Here is a 25,558-nt window from a genome sequence, read left to right on the forward strand (position 1 = left end):
ACTTCACACTGAGACGTCATTCGTACTTCACACTGAGACGTCATTCGTACTTCACACTGAGACGTCATTCGTACTTCACACTGAGACGTCATTCGCACTTCACACTGAGACGTCATTCGTACTTCACACGCAGACGTCATTCGTACTTCACACTGATACGTCATTCGTACTTCACACTGATACGTCATTCCTACTTCACACTGAGACGTCATTCGTACTTCACACTGAGACGTCATTCGTACTTCACACTGAGACGTCATTCGTACTTCACACGCAGACGTCATTCGTACTTCACACTGAGACGTCATTCGTACTTCACACTGAGACGTCATTCGTACTTCACATTTAGACGCCATTCGTACTTCACACTCAGACGTCATTTGTGCTTCACACTGAGACGTCATTCGTACTTCATACTGAGACGTCATTCGTACTTCACACTCTGACGTCACTCGTACTTCACACTGAGACGTCACTCGTACTTTACACTGAGACGTCATTCGTACTTCACACGCAGACGTCATTCGTACTTCACACTCAGACGTCATTCGTACTTCACACTCTGACGTCATTTGTACTTCACACTCAGACGTCATTTGTACTTCACACGCAGACGTCATTCGTACTTCACACTGAGACGTCATTCGTACTTCACACTGAGACGTCATTCGTACTTCACACGCAGACGTCATTCGTACTTCACACGCAGACGTCATTCATGCTTCACACTCTGACGTCATTCGTATTTCACACTCAGACGTCACTCGTACTTCACACTTAGACGTCATCCGTACTCCACAATCAGACGTCATTCTTACTTCACACTCCGACGTCATTCGTACTTCACACTCTGACGTCATTCGTACTTCATACTGAGACGTTATTCGTATTTCACACTGAGACGTCATTCGTACTTCACGCTCATGCATCATTCATACTTCACACTCAGACGTCATTCGTACTTCAGACTCTGACGTCATTCGTACTTCATACTGAGACGTCACTCGTACTTCACACTGAGACGTCATTCCTACTTCATACTGAGGCGTCATTCGTACTTCACACTCAGACGTCATTCGCACTTCACACTCAGACATCATTTGTAGTTCACACTCTGACGTCATTCGTACGTCATACTGAGACGTCATTCGTACTTCATACTGAGACGTCATTCGTACTTCACACTCTGACGTCATTCGTACGTCACAGAATTTGATTACATGGTTTCCCCACTTCATATCTCAGCAATTTTTTTTTTATAAATGGGTATTAAATTCCTAAGTAACGATGCATAATAAACGTCTCATTTTGTTTTGATGCATGTATCAGTAACATTTTGGGCTTCTTGTTTTGCTTAATCTAACACTTAACTGACCTGGGTTTTTGTAGGACGTAAAAATATAATGTGAGAAAATATTAACCAATCAATCCATTATACAAATGTTGGAAAATGACTATACCAGTATGCCCTGGCATGATAAAGACTATCTGGCCAAAAAAAAATTAAAAAAAGGTTTTATGCACGAATCCCGATGGAATTAAGTTTGTTTTTTTTATTTTCAATTTGGTCGGCGTGACTACAGATTTGGAATTATTACAACATAAGGACATTTCCTGCCATATTGACATACAGGCAAATGGCTACATGTACTTGTATTTTGACCACGGGTTATTCCCAGTTTTTATACTTATCCAAGCCCAAATGTAGATTCATAAAAAAAATCATTACAAGTTTCAACAACCTCGTTTAAATTGTTAGGTCGTTCTCTTCATACTATGGATTACTGATCTAGATAAGGCTCACGCCGGGCGTAACCGGTAATCAGGGGATACTTACGCCTCCTAGGTACCTCACCCCACCAGGAGTCCGGTGTACCCTGATCTCGATTTTGTATTCTTTATCCTCGTGTGCCCATACTTCGACAATCTATCAACATGTATCAGTTTTATACACCAATTGGGCAATTATCCACAAAATATAGCTGTACCATAAAACCTTCATTCAAAGCTTAATTCTGTCAAGATAGGAATTAATCTTCTTCCATTAGCGATGCATTGAAAATGGCAATGTAAACAATGAGTGCCGCAATTACCGGGTCGTCATTTCAAAGGTTACGTTGTCTATCGATATGAAAGGAACTTTCCCAAAACTTTCAGTCTAAGCAGACGATGTTATCACGTGCACGTTATATGGGACATGGTTAAATCCATAATATGACGTCAGCTATGTATTAGAAAGTGAGTTAACATACATGTAATTAAGCCATTTCCGAGTAAAAACGATATGAAATAAATCATTTACACGTACAGTGTATCTGTTTAAAGTTTATTTTTTATTGAAATTAAGTCTACTGTACTTGGATTTGCTTACAAACTTACGTCAGCTCTCGTGAGATTGATTGATTGTATTAATAGAGAATTTTTCACTCATTTGGAGACGTCACCAAGACCGGTGAAGGGCTTCAAATTTCAGCCTATACTCGGCGCTTACGGCAATTGAGCAGTGAGGGTTCTTTCGCGTACCACACCTACTGTGACATCCGTTTTTAAGGTAATCTCCGAGGACCTGTGAAATCCACACCTGATGCCGAGCGTTTGGCGATGGAACTGTCACTACCTGTGACTCACGGAAATAAAGAATCAAAATCAATCAAATCTGCTTTAACAACTTAGATACATGTATATCGCGGCCGGGGTTCGAACCCTGACCCTCCGCATGCGGGGCGAACGCTCTACTTCTCTAGACCACCGCAGCGGTTACATGTAGATCGTGTGAGAACAAACCCAATGTAAATAAAAGAACGAAACAGTTACTGTCGAAAGTCGGACCTTGTCGAATTTAAAACCTTCAACCACATGTAATTTATGTTTGTCACTCTTAATTATTTCCACCATTTTCATGTTTTATAATCAAAGTTGTCTAACTTACACTTTGTCACGTATGGTTACTTCAATGCGATGTTAATGATGCTTCCCAGAGCAAACTGAGAACTTTCTTCACACTGTCAAATAGCAACAGATATGCAGCCTTCACACAATTGATCAATGACATCATAAACAAGTTATCAAACTAATACGGCCAACACAATACCGTTACACCACCATAAAAAATGACTAGACTATAAAAATGTTGCATTATTTAAAGCTGGTTTGTCCAAATGCATTCAACCACAATGAAAGCACAGTTGCTATTTCTCTTGCCTTCCCAGCAAGCGGGAAAACAGCCTCAATATGATAACTTCCATTTCTTGATAGAATTGAAATGTAATGATATGTTATGATTTTACCACACGGTAGGTAATACCATCCATTATGTACAGCTTTCTTACATCCGGGGATCGTGATACATTTTAAGTGGGGTTTTGCCGAGCTTACCTGTAAGGCCTGCGAAGTTGAGATCAAATATATCGGTAACGATAAGGTTTGTAATCAAAGAGTTGAAATAAAGGTCATTTTAATAAAATGCCAGTCATCATTCGATATTTTAATGAAGTTGTCCCCCCCCCCTCTCTCTCTCTATTATATTATATTCAATACATTCTTTTTTCTTAGTATCTGGGTAGAATAAAGTCAAAAAATAAAATCCAGTACTCAAACTTTTATCTACATGTATAGCGCTTTCGCCCTACGGTCTCGTCAGTTAAACAAATAAACATTGTTTTAAAAAAGTTTATAATGGTTAACTAAGATATTTCTAATGGCCAACAAAGTTTGAATATCAGTTGTTGAGTTACATCAGAGATACAGCTCTTTCTGTATAATTCGTTGTTATGTAAACAAGACTCGCACCATGTTTAAAATGTTTACATATAGATTGGATCATATTTTTAAATAATGAGATGTGACAAACACTAGAAACTGTTTAATGGCCTACATTTTTGCAGTTACTCCCCTTACACCGGAAGTTGGGGGCGCGCTTACGATTGCGGTCCTAAGCTTCACAAAAATAGTATTAACAAATAGTGTATAGTAAAGCTTACGTTACCAAATTCTATAGTATACCAAGTCTTAACAGGTTGTAATATATCTATGACAAAAACAAAGTTTAATTTCTTCGATTTCATGGAGAAAACTTTTTAAAGTATGCACTTCGTCCAATTGTAGAGTTGGGGAAGGGGGAGGGGGTGTTATAGATGTACTTGACGTTTATTTATGTTCAAATTATGTAATTAATACCGAGGATTGCAATAGTAATCTGTTTTAAAAACAACAGACACCTAGAATAAAAAGCACGATGAAAGCATGTGATATAATCAGGCACGTGGCATTGTTTAAGGGGGGAGAGAGAAGTTGACTTCATCAATAAAACCTAAAATTTCTTGACAAGTAAATTTCAAAATAAAATAAAATAATAATAATAATGATAATCCAAAGCTCAAGAAGGAAGGCTCACAAGGGTTGATCTTTCAGTTCCATTCATTGGTTAAATTTTACATTTCCACTACCATTCACGACAATGCTGTTTTTTTAATGAGGGGGGGGGGGGGTGGACTATCGGAGTATCGGACTGTAGATCTATATCTGCAAGTAAAAATAATGTAATAATAAGAGGAGGCAGACCCATTGTTGCTACAAGCCTGATGATTGTTTTTGTGCTCATTTGAGTAATTTAAGTGCAAGAAGAGCTGTAAGTTGATGTACACAAAATTTAACTTTCAAAACATTGAAACACACGCAAAAAATTTTTTTTAACTAAAATATTACACTAGAGATACCAATTCAAGATATTTATTGGCACTTAGTGTACATTTAGCAACAAGTAGTTTTGTTCAGTGTGAAACGATAAATTGATAATGTACATGTATGCGTTTGGGGGGGATGGATTGTGAGTGTGTGTATTGGTTGTCGAAAATATTGATAAAAATTAATAATGAAGAATTGCTGATATACTAAGGACGTCATGATTCTGATCTAAAGAAATCGAGGACTAGGTAATATTTACATACTTTATTACATCATGACCATACATTGCTTGTTAGAAATCCTCACAAGGGACACATATAAATGTAATTATTTATTAGTAAAATAATTGGTTCAATTATACCATTTTTAAGTCATTACACTTAATTCTTACAAAAATCCCTTAACTGGTAATTGATTGCAATCAAAAATTGTAAATCTGCTATTTATTCCTTATATGACACCGTCAACATGAGGAACGCAATACGGAAGTTCCGAGTTCCCCAACAGTTGCTTCCCTATATTGAACTCTTCCGTTAATGACGTAAAATATTATGACAGTGGGTACATTTGCTAATTACTATCGTTGTATTATTTCTTAAAAGATGATATCCAGAGTTTCTGAGACCATCCTATCTCAGGGGAAAGGCAACTTTAGTGAGTTACTGACATTCAAATTGGCTCAAACAAATATTGTTAATTGCCATCTTTCTTTGATAAAAGAGTCACTCATGTAGAAGAGGAAACGAATAATGATTTAATAGCCAATTTAATGATCTTATTCAAACAAATTATGCTTGATATGGCCAGAATATGCATACCAGTGATTGATATAAACAAAAGTTACACTTTCATTACATTAATCGTACGTAATCGTTATGAACAGTGCCAGTCTACGATATAATGTATACATTGTGTACCCACCATACGTCATAAAATGCGAAAGAGTTCGACAAAGGGAAATAACTTTTGGATAACTCGGAACTTGCATATTTGCTCTGTAATCAGGGGGAAATAACTCGCATAGCGTTATGAAATGGTAAATTGAAAAAAAAAAAATCTCCTATAAACGAAATGTGAACCTATTTAAACAAAAACATGACACGAGCCTTGTTTGCATAACAAAGAATTGTGAGCTCTGTATCTCTCTTGTAACTGACATTCAAATGTTTGCTTCGTCATTAGAAATACCTTAATTATGCATTGTAAACAGTAAAAATAATAATGGATTGATTGATTGTATATTGTTTAGCGTCCCTCTCCAGAATTTGAATTAATAGAAAATGTCTAAAGCTTCTGACAGGGAAACGTTCACATTGGATTAATTTTTCACTATATTTCAGTAGAAATACTGTGTTACTATCGGTAGCATGTCCGCCAATTGATTGAAATATCAGAGACAGATTATATAAAGCTAAACTTATATGATTTACTTCCTCATCGGAATTAATATCCAATAGGAAACTACAACTTTATTTTCCCTCGAGTTAGGTGTTCATAGGTAGACGCAAGGGAAATATCCCGTTCTGTCAATTATAAAAATACTACTACTAATTTGAGAACAGACCTGCGTGGGTATTTTAAGAGAGACTGCTATTTGTGATATTAGTTTACGTGGTTATCATACTGAAAATGCATTTCATTTTTTTCTTCGAATGTACAGATGTTTGACGAACAAAGTAATCTGTTAGAGTTTATAAGTGTAATGCAACTGCGAGTTTCTAGCCATATCACATGTACATGTATATCATTGAAAGTATGGTTATAAATATCATAGTTTCAAAGACATTTCTGTAAGAGTGCAAGACTGCGTAAGTTACAAATGTATAATCACATTTTGTAAATGTATACATACATTGTACCTCACTTTTTTCGGTACCCTCCTCTATTTTTAGTTCCATTTAACCCCACCTCCAACTTTTCCTTTCTGTTTTGTTGAATTTATTTTGTATGTTACATGTAAGTGATTTTCTGTAATTACGCCAACTGCGTATATCATCAGACTTTGTTTTGATAATCTTTTCACTTCGTATACATTAAGATAATAGCATTATTCATTGTATAATTTCTTTCTTATAATATTTTGTGACGATAACCCTATACACGTACCTTACTGGGGAAGACTGGTAGGGACGCAGCCTAGCCTCAAGACCAAAAACCGAGAAGAGACTGAAGTCAAAATGTTGATTCCTTATACCTCAAAGATTTATCTAACACAGAGATTTGTCAAATTACCGAATTATAACAAATACACTGAAAATTTTGTTTATTGTGAAAATTATTTCAAAAGTTAGCTGGATTTGAAAGTTATAATCTTGAGGCCTGATCACATATGTTGTTAAAATCAAATCTAACTTATAAAATAGAATAAGATTTACCATTTAAAGTTTTAGTTAAACGAGGACCAAGAAATTATGTTACATGTACTATAATTGTGTAGCCTTTGAAAGGTCTCGGCGAACATTGTACCCTGGTACCCATAATAGCATAATTATCGTATTAACCTCCTAAACGACAATGCTTATACCACATTAATATTGAACAAGGGAAGTGAAGCTGTATAATTAAGAAAAAACAATGGGGCTCTGGAGAACTTTATCTCACCATAGAGTACCTGGTGCATCAGCTAATTTAATTTTATCAGTGTATATTTCATACAAAATAGATTTTGGATGTGAAGTATGTTGGATGTGTATATTCCAATAAGTGAACCTCTGATGGTGTTTAATGAGCTTCAACAATTCATTAAGAAAACAAAGAATGTATCACGGTTAAAATGTAAATCGAAGTTTTATTTCATACTCCCCAGATGCATAGTGGAAGGACCGTTCATCTCGATACATGCCACTCGTTCCATGCAATATTATACGTGGTTTAAGATATTAAATGGTTTATCGATAAAAATTTATCACATGGACATGCTAGATACCTTCTGAATAATTGTTAAAGACAAAGAGAATTAGAGCACAAGCACCTTAAAAATTACCCCAACCCATTGATAGATGATGCCATACTTTTAATGCTAAACTATGACGTGGTTTATTATTTTTAACATAAATCAAAGCAATATTTAACAAATATAGTCACCGCCTTATGTTGAAAATCGAAAATTACTCCAAAACCGCGCGCAATACAAGACACTGATGTTTATTGTTACTAGATGTACTACTAGAGGACAACAAAAACCCGCCTTACTTTTATAGAGAATGAGGTCGACACGGACTGGTATTATCAAAATAAATTTTTAATGGGAGCTTTTCCGAACATCAGAATGAAGATTATTTAAGGACGGAAATAGGTACGACTCTCTTTGTGGGCGTACACGTTCGATTGAAGTGTGTCCCGTTCTGAAAATCGTTCAATGGTCGAAAAGCACGGCACCAGTCTATTTTCCTTTCTTTGTTTCTTTCATTTCAAATCAATGGAATGTAAGCATACAAGAACTAAATATTCATGATCAGAAATAAAGTATATAAAAGTAGGTAAATTGGAGATTTATTATTATAAATTTAAGTCGAGTGGGTTATTTTTTCTTCTAAATGGGGCGGTCCTTCGGATGAGAACGTAAAAACCGAGGTCCTGTGTCACAGCAGGTGTGGAACGATAAAGATCCTTCCCTGCTCAAAGGCCGTAAGCACCGAGATTAGGCCTAAATTTTGCAGCCTTTCACCGGCAATGGTGACGTCTCCATACGAGTGAAATATTCTCGAGAGGGACGTTAAAAATACTCAATCAATCTTCCATATTGCTTCCGTAAATCATATGATGAACAGGATATGATTATAATCTGCCGATTATTAAGTCTTCCAAGTGAAGTACTAGTTTGTAGGGTCATCTTCCTCGCATCAATTCGGAAGATACCAGGCCCCTTTCAGACCTGGTTCTGTAAATATATAAGTTTTTACGTTTAAGATAAGAGGTCAAGGTCACTGGACCTTGATAATCAATTTGTAAGTTACAACATAGCATAGGTCGATATTTTGCAGTCCTTCACCGGCAGTGGTGACGTCTCCATATGAACAAAAATTGACCAATTTATAAAAGTATTCTTCTCTACAACCGCATATCTCTTTAAAAAACAACAACAACAACAAAACCCAACTAATTGCAGTGATGTAGAGCAGGGAGGCCTTCGCCACAAATATAAATTTCATGATCCCCGGAGTAGAGGTTCTGACTCATATTACTTCATTCTCTATATTATGTCAGCGAGATAAATCCATTTCTTGAATTCAGAAAAGACAAATACTCATGACCATGGAGTGTTGATGTCGTGGTTCAGGGTAAGTGAGATTCCATTGAAGATATGAATTTTAAGGTATATTCAACATCAGTTACTGAAATGTGTGGCATCAACTGCTTAATTTTAAAACATTTTCACTATATTAATAAATCACACTTGCCCTGATCGAAAGGCAATCGCTGTCACAATCTTGGTTTAGGATCATCTTACATTGTTTCATCATAAAGAATCCTTGTGGCAAGTATGAACTTGTAGTGTTTCCGCATAAAACATTTTGGTTCAGGCAAATAGTTCCTAGTAACCTTGGCTAACTGACAGCTGTTTAAACATATTTACTCCTAAGCATTTATGACAGAGACTGAATGAATCTATTTAACATGATGGCCTCTACCAGAGCAGTGACAGCTATAGTATGGTTCCCGCAAACAAACATTCGGTGATGCACATCATGTGGAACCATGGTTATCTTCCCTTCCATCCTCCTTTACTTTTATTTGTAGAATTTTTTACGTTTCATTCAAAACCGTATCACATATATGGATTGATTGATTGTATATTGTATTACGTCCCTTTCGAGAATATTTCACTCATATGGAGACTTCACCGCTGCCAGTGTAGGGCTGCAAAATTTAGGCCTATGCTAGGCGCTCATGGCCAATGAGCAGGAAGGGATCTTTATCGTGCCACACCTGCTGCAACACGGGACCTCGGGTTTTGCGGTCTCATCCGAAGGACCGCCCCATTTAGTCGCTCCTTACGACAAGCAAGGAGGTACTGAGGACCTATTCTAACCCGGGTCCCGAAACGTCACTAACTAGCTGTAGGCGAAGTGCCATGAATTTATTCAAACACTCAAGGGCTTTATTGTGGCAACGTCTGCCGACACTATGCCTTAGGTTTTTATAGTCTCGTCCGAAAGACCCGCGACTCTTGCCTCTAAATGCCGAGCTTTTTGGCGAAGGAACTGTCACTGCCTATATTTATGTCCTAAGCACGAACAGGGCTCGAACCCACAAAGCGAACGTTCTAACGAATGAGTCACTGCGATCGGTAGTATAGGATCCAAAAATAGATAGATAAATAAAGTTTGATTATAACTTTCAATTGTCTACATCTAGAAACATGTAGAGGTAAGCATGGAGTTAACCTTCTCTAGCGATAACCTAGTTCCACTGGGTACTGATTAAGGCACATCCATAACCTTTTCTACTATATGATTTGTCTGAAGAGACAGGCTGGTGTAATCTATATTTTAAACTCTAAATACATGTGTGTTAACAGTTGATGACAGAGGTAAAAATGTAACATTTTTTATAAGATTAAATCATGTTTTACTAGTTATCATGAAAACACACCAGCTCTCCTTGGTAATCATTTTGTACTATAAATAATGACATTACTAGAAGTGGTACCAATAGGAACTTTTATATACCTAAGATATAAGGTAAAGAGACTTCTACTATCTATTTGACTACGGATTACCCCGTTTACCTGATCAAGACAAAGGGCTCACGGCGAGTGTGACCGGTCAACAGGGGATGTTTTCTCTTCCAAGGCGTCCGTGTTTGCCCAACTCTTTCTTTTGTATTCCTTATAGGAGTTATGAGATTGATCACTGTTCGTTATATACACCTTTATACAATGCTATAAAAAACTGGAATGCATTTCCATTAGAGATCAAAGAGGTAGTCATAAAAGAAAGATTCAAAAAGCTGAGAAATTAATTTAGCAACCAATGCAAGAAATGCTATATGGCTGTCCATCCCCCCCCCATAAGTACACCAGTCTGGTTTTCCTTGTATATTATGCAGAACTTCATCTGAATGAGGCCATTTTTGTATGCGTAAAGCGATATCAATCGTAGTTAACCCTGCCTAATTTCAATATATAAATATTTGCTTGTATTTTTGTTATGAACCTAATAGTTATATCATAAGGTAACCTTGTAATAGGTTTTATGGACCATCTTTAAGTCGTAAGTAGCATACGTATGCCGCTCATATAATTTTTAGGGTTGAGATTATGCGAAAGTTTTCAATTTTTAGGTCACCTGAATCATTCAGGTGACCTATTGCTATCTGTTTTTGTCCGTCGTCGTGCTTTAACATTTGAACATTTTCAGCTTCTTCTCTGAAACCCCTGAACCAATTTCAACCAATTTTGGCATATAGCATCTGTGGGTGGAGGGGAACAAAAATTGTGAAATTCGTGGTCCCTACCCTCCTGGGGCCTGAGGGGTGGGGCAAAAACCATCAAAATGAGTGTAATTTTAAAAAATCTTCTTCTTTACTCCTGGACATCAAGAAGCCAAACTGTGGGCATAATTATAATGAGCGTTGAGTCCTCTACCAAAATTGTGAAATTCATGGCCCCTGGGGCAGGGGTTCTTGTGTTAGGGTGGGGCTCTATTGGTCATATAGTGAAAATGTAGAAATTCTTTGAAAATCTTCTTCTCTGTCTCTGGGTATTAAGTAGACAAACTAATAGCATGGTAATGATGAGCAAGGATGCCTCTTTAAAAATTGTGAAATTCATGGCCCCTGGATCAGGGGTTCTGGTGTGTTAGGGTGGGGCTCTATTGGTCATATAGTGAAAATGTAGAAATTCTTTGAAAATCTTCTTCTCTGTCTCTGGGTATTAAGTAGACAAACTAATAGCATGGTAATGATGAGCAAGGATGCCTCTTTAAAAATTGTGAAATTCATGGCCCCTGGATCAAGGGTTCTGGTGCTAGGGTGGGGCTCTATAAGTCATATAGTGAAAATGCATTATTTCTTTGAAAATCTTCTTCTCTGTCCTTGGGTATTAAGTAGACAAACCAATAGCATGGTTATGATGAGCAAGGATGCCTCTTTCAAAATTGTGAAATTCATGGCCCCTGGGTCAGGGGTTCTGGTATTAGGGTGGGGCCCTATTGATCATATAGTGAAAATGCATTTTATTTCTTTGAAAATCTTCTCCTCTGCTGCTGGGTATTAAGTAGACAAACTAATAGTATGATATTGATGATCAAGGATGCTTCTTTCAAAACTGAAATTTATGGCCCCTGGGTCAGGGGTTCTGGTGCAAAGGCGGGGCTGATTGATTATATAGTGAAAATGCAATATTTCTTTGAAAATTGAAAATCTTCTGTTTTTGTCCGTTGTCGTTCGTCGTGCGTCGTGCTTTAACATTTGAACATTTTCAGCTTCTTCTCTGAAACCCCTGAACCAATTTCAACCAATTTTGGCATATAGCATATGTGGGTGGAGGGGAACAAAAATTGTGGAATTCGTGGTCCCTGCCCCCCTGGGGCCTGAGGGGTGGGACAAAAACCATCAAAATGAGTGTAATTTTAAAAAATCTTCTTCTTTACTCCTGGACATCAAGAAGCCAAACTGTGGGCATAATTATAATGAGTGTTGAGCCCTCTACCAAAATTGTGAAATTCATGGCCCCTGGGGCAGGGGTTCTTGTGTTAGGGTGGGGCTCTATTGGTCATATAGTGAAAATGTAGAAATTCTTTGAAAATCTTCTTATATTGGTTTTATCTAAGGAGTAAATAACCCTTTTCTTTATGATGTCTCAGACCTAGGTTTTTTAAAAAGGATTATTGATTGAACATAAAAATGACACATGTACTTCATGACCAAATAGCTATTCAATGTTTCTTCCATCCAAAAGTAAAATTCTTATATTTAAACACAAACCTAATTCAAACATTGGAAGGTTGTTACATGATACTCAGGTGACCTATAAGGCCCCTGGGCCTCTTGTTTATTTTTATAATCCTGACATTCCGTGATACATGTATTTTATCCTTGAATGAAATAAAATTATGAGCTTTAACACATACCGAGGAAATATCCGGAAAAGTTAATTATCGTTAATAATTAATTAAACAGAGCGCAAAATGACTTTTTAGAACCTGTAATAGATAGAGAAGTCATTAGTTCGACGTATTTAAGATATAAACGAAAAATCCATATGTTATTATCTCTAATTTAGCGTGGTTATTGACCAAATATTGAGTCTATATATTGTGTATAGTTGTAAAGTTTAGTATAAGGAAGCATGTGATAATTTCGATTATGCGTAAATTTCCCCAGGCGTTTATCCACGCAAGTCAAAGAAAACTATATAAGTTCCATCACAAATTTTAACATTTCATTAAATATGCAATATAGCAAGGGGACTATCATAACAAATGACTAGCCATCCATCTCACATTATGATCTAAAATCACCGTACCACTAGGGACGACCGTCGGGTTATAACTTTGTCAACATTGTACATTATGTATAAATTTGTTAATTACAGTTACACTGTTTAGCATCATGGTGTGCCCAGCGCGCGGATAATCCACTTAAACTATCATATCACACCCGACAAGGACCACGCGCGATGGCCAAAAGGTTTAGTTAGAACATATAGGTCTTTGTAGGGTTGTGCTTTATTCTTTGGGAGCAAATTAAATGCGATGGGGATCTCCTAAATGCAGTAGAACTACGACAATGTCGTATTAAGTAAGGTCATGGTGTGGACATCGTATCGAGATTGTAAAGCATAGCGGGAGCTGTTGCTTTGTAGCGAAGATTAGGGCCCGTGTTAATAGCTCTAAGGTGGCAGGGGACAGTTTCTTTGGTTTTGAAACATGTGGATAGGGGGTATACACCAAAGTCAGATTATGACAGACTAATGAAAAATCATGTTTCCCTTTTATGTCAATACTTGTATTTCATATTAGTGTAGTTAATAAATTATGACCCTAACTTACATGTAATCTATAAATACTGGTGCTGGTGCACAAAACATGCTCTGAGCAGGTTCCCCTTTTTTGCTTTGATTTTCCCTCATTTGGGCTAATCCGCACCACCCCCACACCATCACAGTACCAAACATGGGGATTTAGACACTGTGCACAATCAAGAACCCTATCTGCCCTTCTCAAAAATCTACCTCTCATATGGGGCCATCCACCTTCCCTCACAGCTACAGACCTTTTGCTAGACCCTGCATGTTTTCACCGGAATTTCTTCAGCAACTGACCACGTGTCTTAGTTTCGTATTTGCACCCATCTATATGCTAGGAATCATGGTGACACCTACATGTTGTATATCAACATTTTTACTAAGCACTCAGCTACATTTGACATGCATCCTAAAATTATTGTATACATTTTTACACATGTAATATCACTTCAAATACGGGGTAATTCCATTTTTTGAAAAAGTTGACCGGGCCTATAGTGCGAAACTGTCCCCTGCTACCTGAGTAGGACTGACTGCGTTAACCTGTCACGCTTGCATATAATGCCACGCTCCAGTTAGACGTGCGTTATTCGACCATACTATATTGTGCGCGCATTTGTTCTGTCGCCGTTCCATCTGGGGAGCGGAGTGGACCGAAAACACTTGGCTAGCGAAGATGTCGCCGCTCTCGCTAGGATCACGAGGACATAATACTGTGGTATTTACGTAGTGCTAGCGTGATGTCATCTTCTTCCACGTGACTCAGTAGTAGGAGCTCTCATGCTACCATAGTGATCTACATTGTAGTTACTGTACGTATAGAGTATGGTGTACGCGTAGAAAAGTGGAAAAGGGTGAACAAAATTGTTTTACAAGAACTATATGTAGTATCACAGCGTACTCGTGGTCACATTCTAATTGAAGACGATTTAAAAAAAAAACAACTTCACGATCCTGGCACGGCACCATAGACGTGGAGGTCGTAGAAAGCGTAGCGGAGATTCAGCTTTTGAAGTAATGTCTCCTTTGTCATGTGCTTCGTCTTAAATGTGAAAGCACCGGCCGCATCACAAGGTCATTTGTATGACAAAGTCCTATATCACGAGTCATAGTAGTGCATACGAAGAACATAACATATGTATTTATCCATATCACTTACCTCTATTGCTAACAGTTTGTAGTGTAGATTTACACAACCCTTTGAATTGATGTACAGCATCGTCCAAGGTTTTTGGATTTTTTTAAGAATATAATTTTCTACTACTTCAGAATACCTCCTCATGCGGACATGACGCAATTTGTATACATGTACATATGGATTTATTACGACGTACGACTTTGGTTTTCATTGCTGGATTCTGTATAATCAGGCAGAGAAATAGTCGATGCTAGTTCGCTGAAATATCACCAAGTCGATGTAAAACAACACGTCATCAAAATAAGAGATACTGACTTGTTGTAATCAGTATGTGGAACATCTTACCGTTGTGTTCATGCTTGTGCATTGTTTTACGTCCTAATTGAGAATTTGTCACCCACGAAAAGACGCCACCATCTTAAAGGAAAGTACCACACATAGGGCGCCTAGGTTCGTAGCAGTGAGGGTTCTTTATCATACGAACGCATACCGTGGAACGGGACATCCGTTTTGAAGGTCATATCCAAACGGCTCGTGACTTTCACTTTTAATATGGGCGATTGGCGAAGGAAAGTCACTATTATGCCAAACATCTTAGGTTTGACACGATCGAGAATAGAAACTCGGTTGCGAAACGAGCGTCCTAACCCGAGCGGTCAGTAAAGTTCGTTGTATTTACAGTACCGACGTAAATTAGATAGAGAATATCAGAACATGACCTTAATGACCTCAACATAGTGTGGGCGTGAATTATTAGATCCCTATATAATCGTAACAAGCTATTAAGAGCCTGAGTTATTGGATCATTATGATATAATCATACCGACATAGTGTGAGCTGGAATTATTAGAGCACAATATAACTATGCCAACATTATGTGCTAGGGAATTATTAGAACACTATAACATCTTATCGACATAGTACGACCCTGAATTATTAGAACGCTATATAATCGTATCGACATAGTACGGCCCTGAATTATTAGAACGCTATATAATCTTATCGACATAGTACGAGCCTGGTTTATTAGAACACTACATAATCTTATCGACATAGTACGAATCTAATTTATTAGAACGCTATATAATCTTATCGACATAGTATGAGCCTGAATTATTAGAACGCTATATAATCGTATCGACATAGTATGGGCCTGAATTATTAGAACTCTAGGATATAATCGTAACAACATAGTATGAGCCTGCATTATTAGAACGATATGATATAATCGTAACAACACATTATGAGACTGAATACGTAATATAATCATACCGACATAGAGTAAGCCTGAATTATTACAACACCATATGGTCGTACCAACATAGTGAGCATCTGAATTATCAAAACACTATATAATCATACCGACATAAGAGGATTCTGGATTATCAGAACACTACATAATCATACCGACATAAGAGGATTCTGGATTATCAAAACACTATACATGTACGGTATATCCACACTGACATAATGTTTAGCATAGAATATCGGTGTGACGTGGAATGTCAGATGGTTTCATGAATAGCTACTAACATGACGTAACCATGGGAATTTTCAAAGGTGTGTGAACGGTACAGAAATAGCGTGGACAGATGATTAGAAACATGACAACAACTACATGTATAACGCGTACATTTTGATATCATTCAGATGACAGGCAAGACATTTAATTCTAAAATCACTATACGCTATTTGTCTTCTAAAATTGATCCTACATCTGTATATGAGAAGTTGCGTGATCAAAAGAGACAATGTAAAAACGTGTCGATAACGTCGTTTTTGTTGTTTTCATAACATTTCAATGGAACTAAATACCGCAAAATTTGACCAGTGCATAAGAAATAAGGATACCCTAAATGTATAGAGAATATATTGAAATACTGTCACTGCCAATATTACACCTTTGTTACGGAAATATAACATGTCAATGGAACTAAATACCGTAAAGTCTGACCAATGTATAAGAGGTGAGGACGTGCTAAATATTGAAATACTGTCACTGCCAAGATTAGTGCTTTGTTACGGAAACATGTCACTTATATTGTAGAACGTATCTGTTTTGTGTTCATTATCAACGTACGTGTATAATTAAAATTATATTTAGACGTCTCATCACTGTAAGAATGAGGCTTTTGCTTAGGCATATTTATATTAGAGATAGCGTGCCGTATATCGATATTCAAATCAATGCTTAATTAACATTTTAGACACTAATCCATCCTGCTAAAGATAACTTTCTTTTTTGCCTGTGGTTGGCATAGAATTTACATTCTAGTATTTAAAAAAAAATAATAATACCATATCTTGAGAGGAGATTACCAGTGGCATCGTAGCGTTTCCCTATCTCCATTTCTACAACTCAAATGTTGCCCATATGGGACCTACCTATTAATTTACCACTGATGAGCATTTCTAACGAAAACTATATTAGATGCGTTAGTAATTGATTTTATCAATTTGATTTGTGCGCTCTACTCCCAAATCCCCCTGTATTTTATCGATTAGGCGTTTGAATACAAATCCTTTACAAATACCTTCAGAAATGTATAGGAACGTAAAAAGGTGGCCGACCCATAGCTTATTGTAAAACGTGTTTCTGTTTGATTAAATCAGATTGATAGGAAGAAAGTGGCCGTCTCCGAATCACCGTCGCCTCGTTCACTGCCCGATACACGAGACTCGGTCTAGCATTGTGGAAGACATCGATCCTGACCGGGGGAAAAAAATCCCCCATTGCTTTAAATGTATCATTATTTCAAACTTTATATTTAGAACTATTTTGTAATTAAAACTTAACACGCGGCGACCAGATGTTGTAATAGTTTAAGGAGTTCAAGAATTAAATCGTAACCAAATATTTAAATCTCCCTCTAATGTTAATTGTCGCGGTGTTTGTTTTGTATGTAATAAGTTGAGTAGAGCCCTTTAATTTGTATCAGCTTTGAAAAATGTATGTTTCAAAACCGTTTGTTAGATCTTTAACGTAAGATAACTGTTTCATTACAGCTCAATACACCAGGGGCATCTCATTGTGTCTCGTCTTTGCTTCGTTGCACTTTTAAACTATCAACACAAGGCTAGTGTGCCTATTTTAACCCATGCATCAGCTTCTTTTGGGAATCGAAACTAATTCAATTAATCCAGAGGGTCCCCCACCGTTTGCCATAGAACGTTGTGATGATTCACGGGTAACATTACTAGCACCCGGACTGAGATATATACACACACACACGTGGGAATAGAATTAGATCGATGTTATAAGCAGTGATCGAGACAGGACACTTTCAATATATATGTGCTGTGTTCATTAGAACTTACTTTTTGTTTTGCTAGAGAGGACAATTTTCTATAGGACAACAGCGTGGTTTCCTTTCGTGTTGCTATTTGAAACAACATTGACCATGCGTAAGTAAACTTGCTTAATCATTCGTTTCCATTAGCACTCGCGTCTACCAGTAGATTCACGGGCAGGGTATCTATTGTTTTCCATAATATGTGTCAATCATGGTCTGATGGAAGAGCTATTAGGAGCCCATTACACTTTTCTTCGACATTGTTCCTTTTCCAGATCTCGTGTTTTAAATAAATGATATTCATTATGTCACAGTCAAAGAGCAATAGAATGTGCACAGCGTTTCGTGTAATGCAACGTAGATGCACGTGGGGATTCCAATAAATCTGTTCGTATTGGAATTCCCCGTCTACAAATGTTTATTACATGTCTCCAAAGGGAAGCATGTTTCTTTTAAATCATGCATTATAGTTATATTCACGAATTTCAAAGAATTATTTTTTACAAACACTACACGAAAACGTCGAAGAGAATAATATCACAATAGTATTTCTATATAGTACATAGTAAATGTAAATAGATTTTTAAAAAATACAATATATTGAAGGAAACAAAATCGGTTTTAAAACAGCTTTTTTATGATCATACATTTTTCAGAAATGCTCCAATGAAATTGTTTCTTATGTACATGCATTGGTGTTTCTTAGTACGCTACGTGTGCCAACAGTTACATGTATACTTAATGAAGATTGAAATTTTAAGGAAGGTTCGTGTATTATTACAATTGTATGATATACCTTTTTATGCATAAAACTTTAACGATGCATATGATTTTATCATTCCTATAATCTTACATCCTGCCCATATATCGCAAACATCAACAGAAAAGTTAGTTAGAGCATTCAAGTGGAAATATTTTTTTCAGCTTAATTTTCAGTGCTTTAGATTTTATATCAATGAAAAAAACATTCTATGAAGATTGCTCAAAAATAAATTTTGTACTTTTGAAACTAATGATCAATATGTTTGAAATGTCTTATAAGAAGGGGTTAGCTTTACACTTTCCCCACTCTTTTTACATTTTGAGTAATATTAAACAATTGAAATATTGATGAATAACAAACTTGATAACTATAGCTTATCGACGCTTTCTCCTCCTACATTATCTCGGCAATGATGAAATACGTATATCTGTAAAATACCAAATGTTCATACATTCCAGTAATTTTTAAAGTACGATTATTTGAACTTGAGGGAAGACGTTTTGCTGCTCTCATTATCATCCGGGATATAACAATTAACTGTTTTCAGGTACATACAGTATATAAAAGGAAATATACTTTTATACCTCTGGTATGTTCAGGGGTCCGTGTTTGCCCAACTCTCTATTTTGTATTGCTTATAGGAGTTATGGGATTGATCATTGTTCGTTATCTTCACCTTTCATTTGGAAGTGTAACAAGTTTAGAATTGTCTTATTGTTTTATTTGAAAGTGTATCACAACTTAATTGTCCTAATAAAGCATCTTTTCATTACTTGCAAGGAAACATGATTTTTTTCTAGAACATTGATTAAATGTTACTGTAGCTTTAAGTTACGTTTCAATTTGTTCAAGACGAGCCATTTTGTCACTCTGCTTGCTTGGCAATTTAGTACGGAAGGAACACCGAGGAATGGGCACTTAATTAAAGCAGGATTCGACATTTTGCAGGCTTAAAAGCTGCTTTGAATTTGCACGTCTGCCTCATTTGGAAAGAATATTATATTCTCTTTGAACGCTGAAGACTCGGCGTAAGTCCAGCTACATGTATTCAAAAGACTGCTATTCTACTTTTACTTTGCTAGTGGTGGTGGGTTTCAGGACAGGGTAACTACAGTCGCAATTTACACGTTTTCTTTCTATCTGATACAATCTAATATCTTTTTATACAAGTGCCATTTTAAAAACAAAAATACTGGGTGGGGAGTGAATTGAAAACTTTAAAATCACACGAGGTTAAACTAGGATACCGTATAGAGTAGGTACATATGTTAATGCATGACCCTGATGTTGAAAATTAATTAAATTGAATTAGTTCATGCTTTGAACAAATCTTTCTATTTCAAATATTGAATAGATTTACCAAAATCAAAACAGATGTTTCAATTTCTTTAACAAGTCTGTGTTTCTATTTCTGTAGTCATTAGGAATGAAGTGCAAAAAAAGCTTTTGCAAATTGATATATACATATGTAAAGCTTTGAAAAAAGTCCAGACGGAAGTTGTATAGAAGTTAACCTGTCCAAGTTTTAAATAGTGAATGGCTCTGCTTCACATCTGACGTCTCTAGCAAAATTAAATTTTAACTCCATGATATTTCTTCTCATTTTCAAAATCGTAATGAAAAAATGTCAACATCATTGATGCAAGTAGCGCATAGGAAAGTATTAACACTGAAAGACACACCAAACAAAACGTACTAGAAGTCATATTTTCTGGACATCTGTGTTTAGTATGAAAGCTGGAACTAGGGAGGAATCAAGCAAAGTGCATGAAGATATAGAAAAAAGATAGATACAAGAAAATGCATTATATGTAGTCAATGCCGAATGGAAATTCAGGTGCTGAACGTAGTTGATTGATTGCATATAATATTGTTTACAGTCCTTCTCGAGAATGTTTCACTCACACAGAGATCTCACCATTGCCGGTGAAGGGGTGCAAAATTTAGGTCTATACTCAGCGCTTACGGCCTTCGAACAGGGAGGGATTTTTATCGTGCCCCATCGTCGGGACCTCGGTTTTTGCGGTCTCATTCGAAGGACCCCCCCCCCCCCCTCCAATTTAGTCGCCTTTTATGGCAAGCAAGGGGTACTGATGACCTATTCTAACCTGGATCCCCACTGAACCATGAGAATGGAATCGGGTCCAATTAAAAATCATTGGAAAAGAAAGTGCGGTACGTCTTCCATGATCATCATCCACAACATCATTGGGACGAATGCAGAGCGTCATCTGCGAGTCGGCCAGACCATAACATGAAAAAAGTTTGGACGTCACTCTTAAAGATAGATGTACGAAAATTATGAAAAAAAGATGTTGAACGACACTCGTGAAAGTGGACAACATGGCTACGAGAAATGTTGCACTCTTCGGAATTCAGAAAAGATAAAAAGAATGAGGATCCTGTTAAATAGTTTCCCTTTTCCAATTCCTCCGAACCGAAGAATTTAGATTTCGTTTTGAACAGAATCATTATCACGCATGAAGCGTGGCTCCATAAGTACGACCTGAGAATTCAGTGCTTGGTACGGACAAGACGGGTGCTGTTTTATGCAGGATACCTCTAATAAAGCACCGAGATCGTTTACAAACTTCATTGCTTCGTGGATGATGGAAAAAGATGCAAAAGAAAACTGCACTGCATCTTGTAAAATAGCTTTGATGACAGCAAACAATATTTACAATAGTTTTGATCGATATATTATGCACGTTAATTTCATTTCGAAACTTCGACGATGAAAATTTGATCAGAAATTTTCACAGTCCGTAGCTCTGGCTGACTTACGGTAATTACTAAATCTCATGCAGGGAAAGGAATTTTTTATGTTTTATAAACTCCTTGAATTTCACGATTCGTTTTAACTGATCAAAGAAGGTTCACGTGTACTTTATTTGTCTTGCACTCTTTCTGTACTTTCGTATCAAAGCTTTGGGTTAGCTTGTTTGCAGTATAGCGTTGTGAGGTACAACTTTAAACGAAAATACAGGCGTTTCATTTAACTGCTTTCACTGTATGTCCAGCAAATTTATTTTACGATTATGCGGTAGTGTTCGATTTCTCGAGCATTAAGCTCGTTGTGCAATTATACATTGTCACTGCTCTATCAATAAGGTTGTAAAATGCAAATCTTTTAATAGGATATGGATACTGTAAAGAAACCATAATCATAACACCGTCAGTATCTGTAAAGCTGATCTAATCCTTCCGCATTGGTGTCATCAGCAGACTTATTTCCTACAACATTTTGTGTCAGGAGACAAATTCACATTTCCGATTAGAAGGTAGATTTTACGCAGAAGCATATATTCTCAGGCGTAAACAATAGATCAAGTTATACACCTCAATTAATACTATAATCAGCATTCTGGCATTCGACACGCGCCATCTATTAACGACCGACAGTGTCACTTCCATTTTCTTTGGCTTTTAAGGCGTTCTCAATTAACCACCACCTCCTCCATAGCTAGGTTTACCTGCGTCATTAGCATTGAACTGTCTAGTATGTAATCCCCTGTGTAAATGCGGCTTATCTCGCTTTTTAAAATTATATTTTGGATCCTAATTTAACTAATCACATTAGGTACTTAATGGAAAATAAAAATAGCATAATATCCTTTAAAGTTATATATATCTATATTGTAGAAGGAAGTCATCCATAATATTTTCACGATAGTGTACCAGTCTTCTTTTACAGAAAATATCTCCATTTGATAAAGTCTGTGATGTTTTTATAAGCCAGGGAATTGCAGATATTGCTGTATTACATTAAAGGACACAAACGATACAGCGAATAATCGATAGCTATTTTGAAAATCCTTTTATAGTACTAACCAAGGGCAGATCACTCTAAGCTCAAAATGAACCACAAACCATATATAATGCATATTCAGTTTCAGTAATCCTTTATATTGTCAACAAATGGGTTGATGTTACAGGGGTTTCAGCAGTCTCGTTTGGAACCAGCATTTCGCAAATTCTGTGGTCGCTGTAGTGATCTATTTTGCGGGTGCGGCCTATCATTGGGATGAGAGCTGTCTGGCGTGTGTCATGCCGATTGTTGGGCTTTTCTTTGCACATTGATTTGAACTGCTGACTGTTCTGTTTGCCCTATCAAGATACAGGGTTCACGGCGGGTGTGGTCGGTCGGCAGAGGATGCATGTACCTCTTGGATGCCTTGACCTACCTCTGGTGTATCGGGGGGGGGGGGGGGGGGGGGGGTCCGTGTTTGCCACACTTCGTTATCTTCACTTTTTCATTTTTCAGATCAAACTTAAAAAAAAAAATTCAGCATATATTTAACTTACAGGGGGAAAGCACACTTACAGAAACACTTCTATGTGCAGTGTACAAATCTAAGACTGAATTGACCAAATTTCCTCGCTTTTTATTTTGCAGTGGTCTCTTTTATTCACTTCTCGGTGAACGTGCACTATATAACAGTGCGACATTTAACTCTGGACACGACAAAAGTCCGGAGTTTCGCCAACCCTTTTATTAAGGATACAAATAAACCCTTTACAAAAAAAGATGGGATTTTATGTCCACAAGACATGCACCAACATTTACACTTGTAACTATTGTAGTTTTTAAGATATTTCACCTGAAATCAAAAAATCCCATGGGATTTTGGAGGGATTTTTAATCCCACTTGGGGGATTTTCACTCCTACCAAAAATCCCATGGGAGAAAAAATATAATTTCTCCCATAGGATTTTAACTCCCATATTTAAATTCAAAATGGGATACAATGTCCCATAGGAGGAAATGTCCCATAATGAACATGAAATGGCAGTGAATATCCTATTTGAGCATGAATGGGAATAAATATCCCAAATAAAACACAGGATGGGGACTTTTATCCCATGAATATAGTAATAAAGCAGAAAATTGTATCTTAAAGAGTGTTGTTTGTCATGATTCTTAAGAATTTACTTGCAAGCTAAGGAATGACATTAACTTTATATCTAGTAATTACATTCCTAAATTATGTAGCCCTATACATGTGTTAATGGATAAATGTCTAAACAACATGAGAAATTAAATTATATTAGAGCTCTGCATTACTAAACTCTTTCCCATGCAATTTCAATTGTATACATATAACCCTATCACAAAAATATTAGAATAAAATTGAACGGTATTAAATTATGCAGTTAGAACACTAACTTATTTACATGCAGCTGTTCACATTCTCTATTTACAACCCTTTACAGGTCGTCAGGTGTGAATATTCACAGGAACCGGTATTTTTGTCTGTAATAATAATAGTAGGCCCTATGGTACCATCCCCAATGAAAAAAATAACCCAAAAGGAATGGCACCATTTCTTACTCAAAACTTCGCTTCAAAATAATTCGAAAATTCTGCTTTTATCGTCCCCACCCCAATTGTCATTCTGATTCAGTAATCCCAGTGCTTTTATTAGGGGTGTGTGGTATATACCCCTACTCTTATCATTATGTACAGGCTAAATTACCGGTTCCTCTGATATGTTGTGGAATTTTGGAATAGCCTGGCTTACAGTTACAATTTGTTTACAATATATTAAAATTAGTGTTAATTAAGTGCTTACGGGGAAATCTGCTACTGCTAGATGATGCTAAGTTGTTTCGTGAACCGAATCAGACATCTCCAACAAGATTCTCGAAGATTTAACAACACAAGAATCATTTTACAAAATGCATGCTTCGGTCCATCATTCTCCCTCTGACAATCACATTCATTCTGAAGTCAAAGTACTTTCTCCTATACCTGAAGCGTCAAAAAGACTTTGACAGGTAAATACGAATAAACGGTTAACAGACATCTCGACCCTAAGAAAGTTCAGTCCTGGATGTTCTAGTCCAAAAAGAAGTATGATCCAATCTTATGCATTCATTTATTACATTTCCGGTTGAGCAACACCCAAATCCTCTAGAGACATTGTTTACAGTTATATGACATTACCTAAATGTGTGACACAATATTAATCCACCCCTGCTCAAAGGTACACAAAGGGCATAAGCACCGAGCATAGACCTAAATGTTGCAGCCCTTCACTGGCAATGGTGACGTCTCCATACAAGTGAAAAATTCTCAAACAGGACGTTTACGTTTTTTTTGTTTTTTTTTTTTTAATTTTGTTTTCATTTTTTTAAATGTTAAACATGAAAAGTATAACTGAATCTGTGTTCACAGCCAAAATTTTAACCTTCTGGATGCAGGAATAAAAACAATATTTTAGCCTTCATTCTGTGTTATGTAAACAAAGACTGGAGTCTTTTTATGTTTACATTTAAGGTGGCTCACTACACCGGGAAATAGTTTCTCAAATCAGTACAAATAGATTTAATATTTTAAAAAAGATCTGATGATATACAATAAGTGTGTATGCCAAAAACAGCAAAAAATGCAAATTTGGATAAAAACATGATTTTCAAAAATATTATTTCAACACATGAACAAAAGACTGGTGGATTTGAGCTCAAGATCTGTAGTTCACCAGCCCAATGCTCTCTCTCTCTCTCTCTCTCTCTCTCTCTCTCTCTTGCCCAATGCTTTATTAATTAACCACTTAGCTATGGTGTTATAGACGAATAAATCGATCAATACAAATACTTTCCCAAAACATTTAAATCGCCATCTTGTAACATAGTGTCATAAAGCTTTAGTGTAGTGAGTACCTTAACAAACCAGTGAAATGTTTAATTTTGTAATTGAATTTTCAAAG

General features: G+C 36.6%; 1 protein-coding gene across 8 annotated transcripts in view; it reads left to right on the forward strand.

Moving 5' to 3' along the window:
* The window catches only part of LOC125658411 (5-hydroxytryptamine receptor 1-like), a 141,670-nt gene that overhangs the window by 26,727 nt on the left and 89,385 nt on the right, over positions 1-25,558 (forward strand). For 6 of the 8 annotated variants that reach the window (XM_056148627.1, XM_048889658.2, XM_056148628.1 and 3 more), the window contains one exon: positions 18,126-18,197. The exons of the other annotated variants lie outside the window; for them this stretch is intronic. The gene's annotated coding sequence lies outside the window, so the exon portion shown is untranslated. The remainder of the gene's footprint in view (positions 1-18,125; positions 18,198-25,558) is intronic. 8 annotated transcript variants of the gene reach the window in all.

The sequence above is a fragment of the Ostrea edulis genome, chromosome 9, assembly GCF_947568905.1.
Source record: "Ostrea edulis chromosome 9, xbOstEdul1.1, whole genome shotgun sequence".
Lineage (NCBI taxonomy): Eukaryota > Metazoa > Mollusca > Bivalvia > Ostreida > Ostreidae > Ostrea > Ostrea edulis.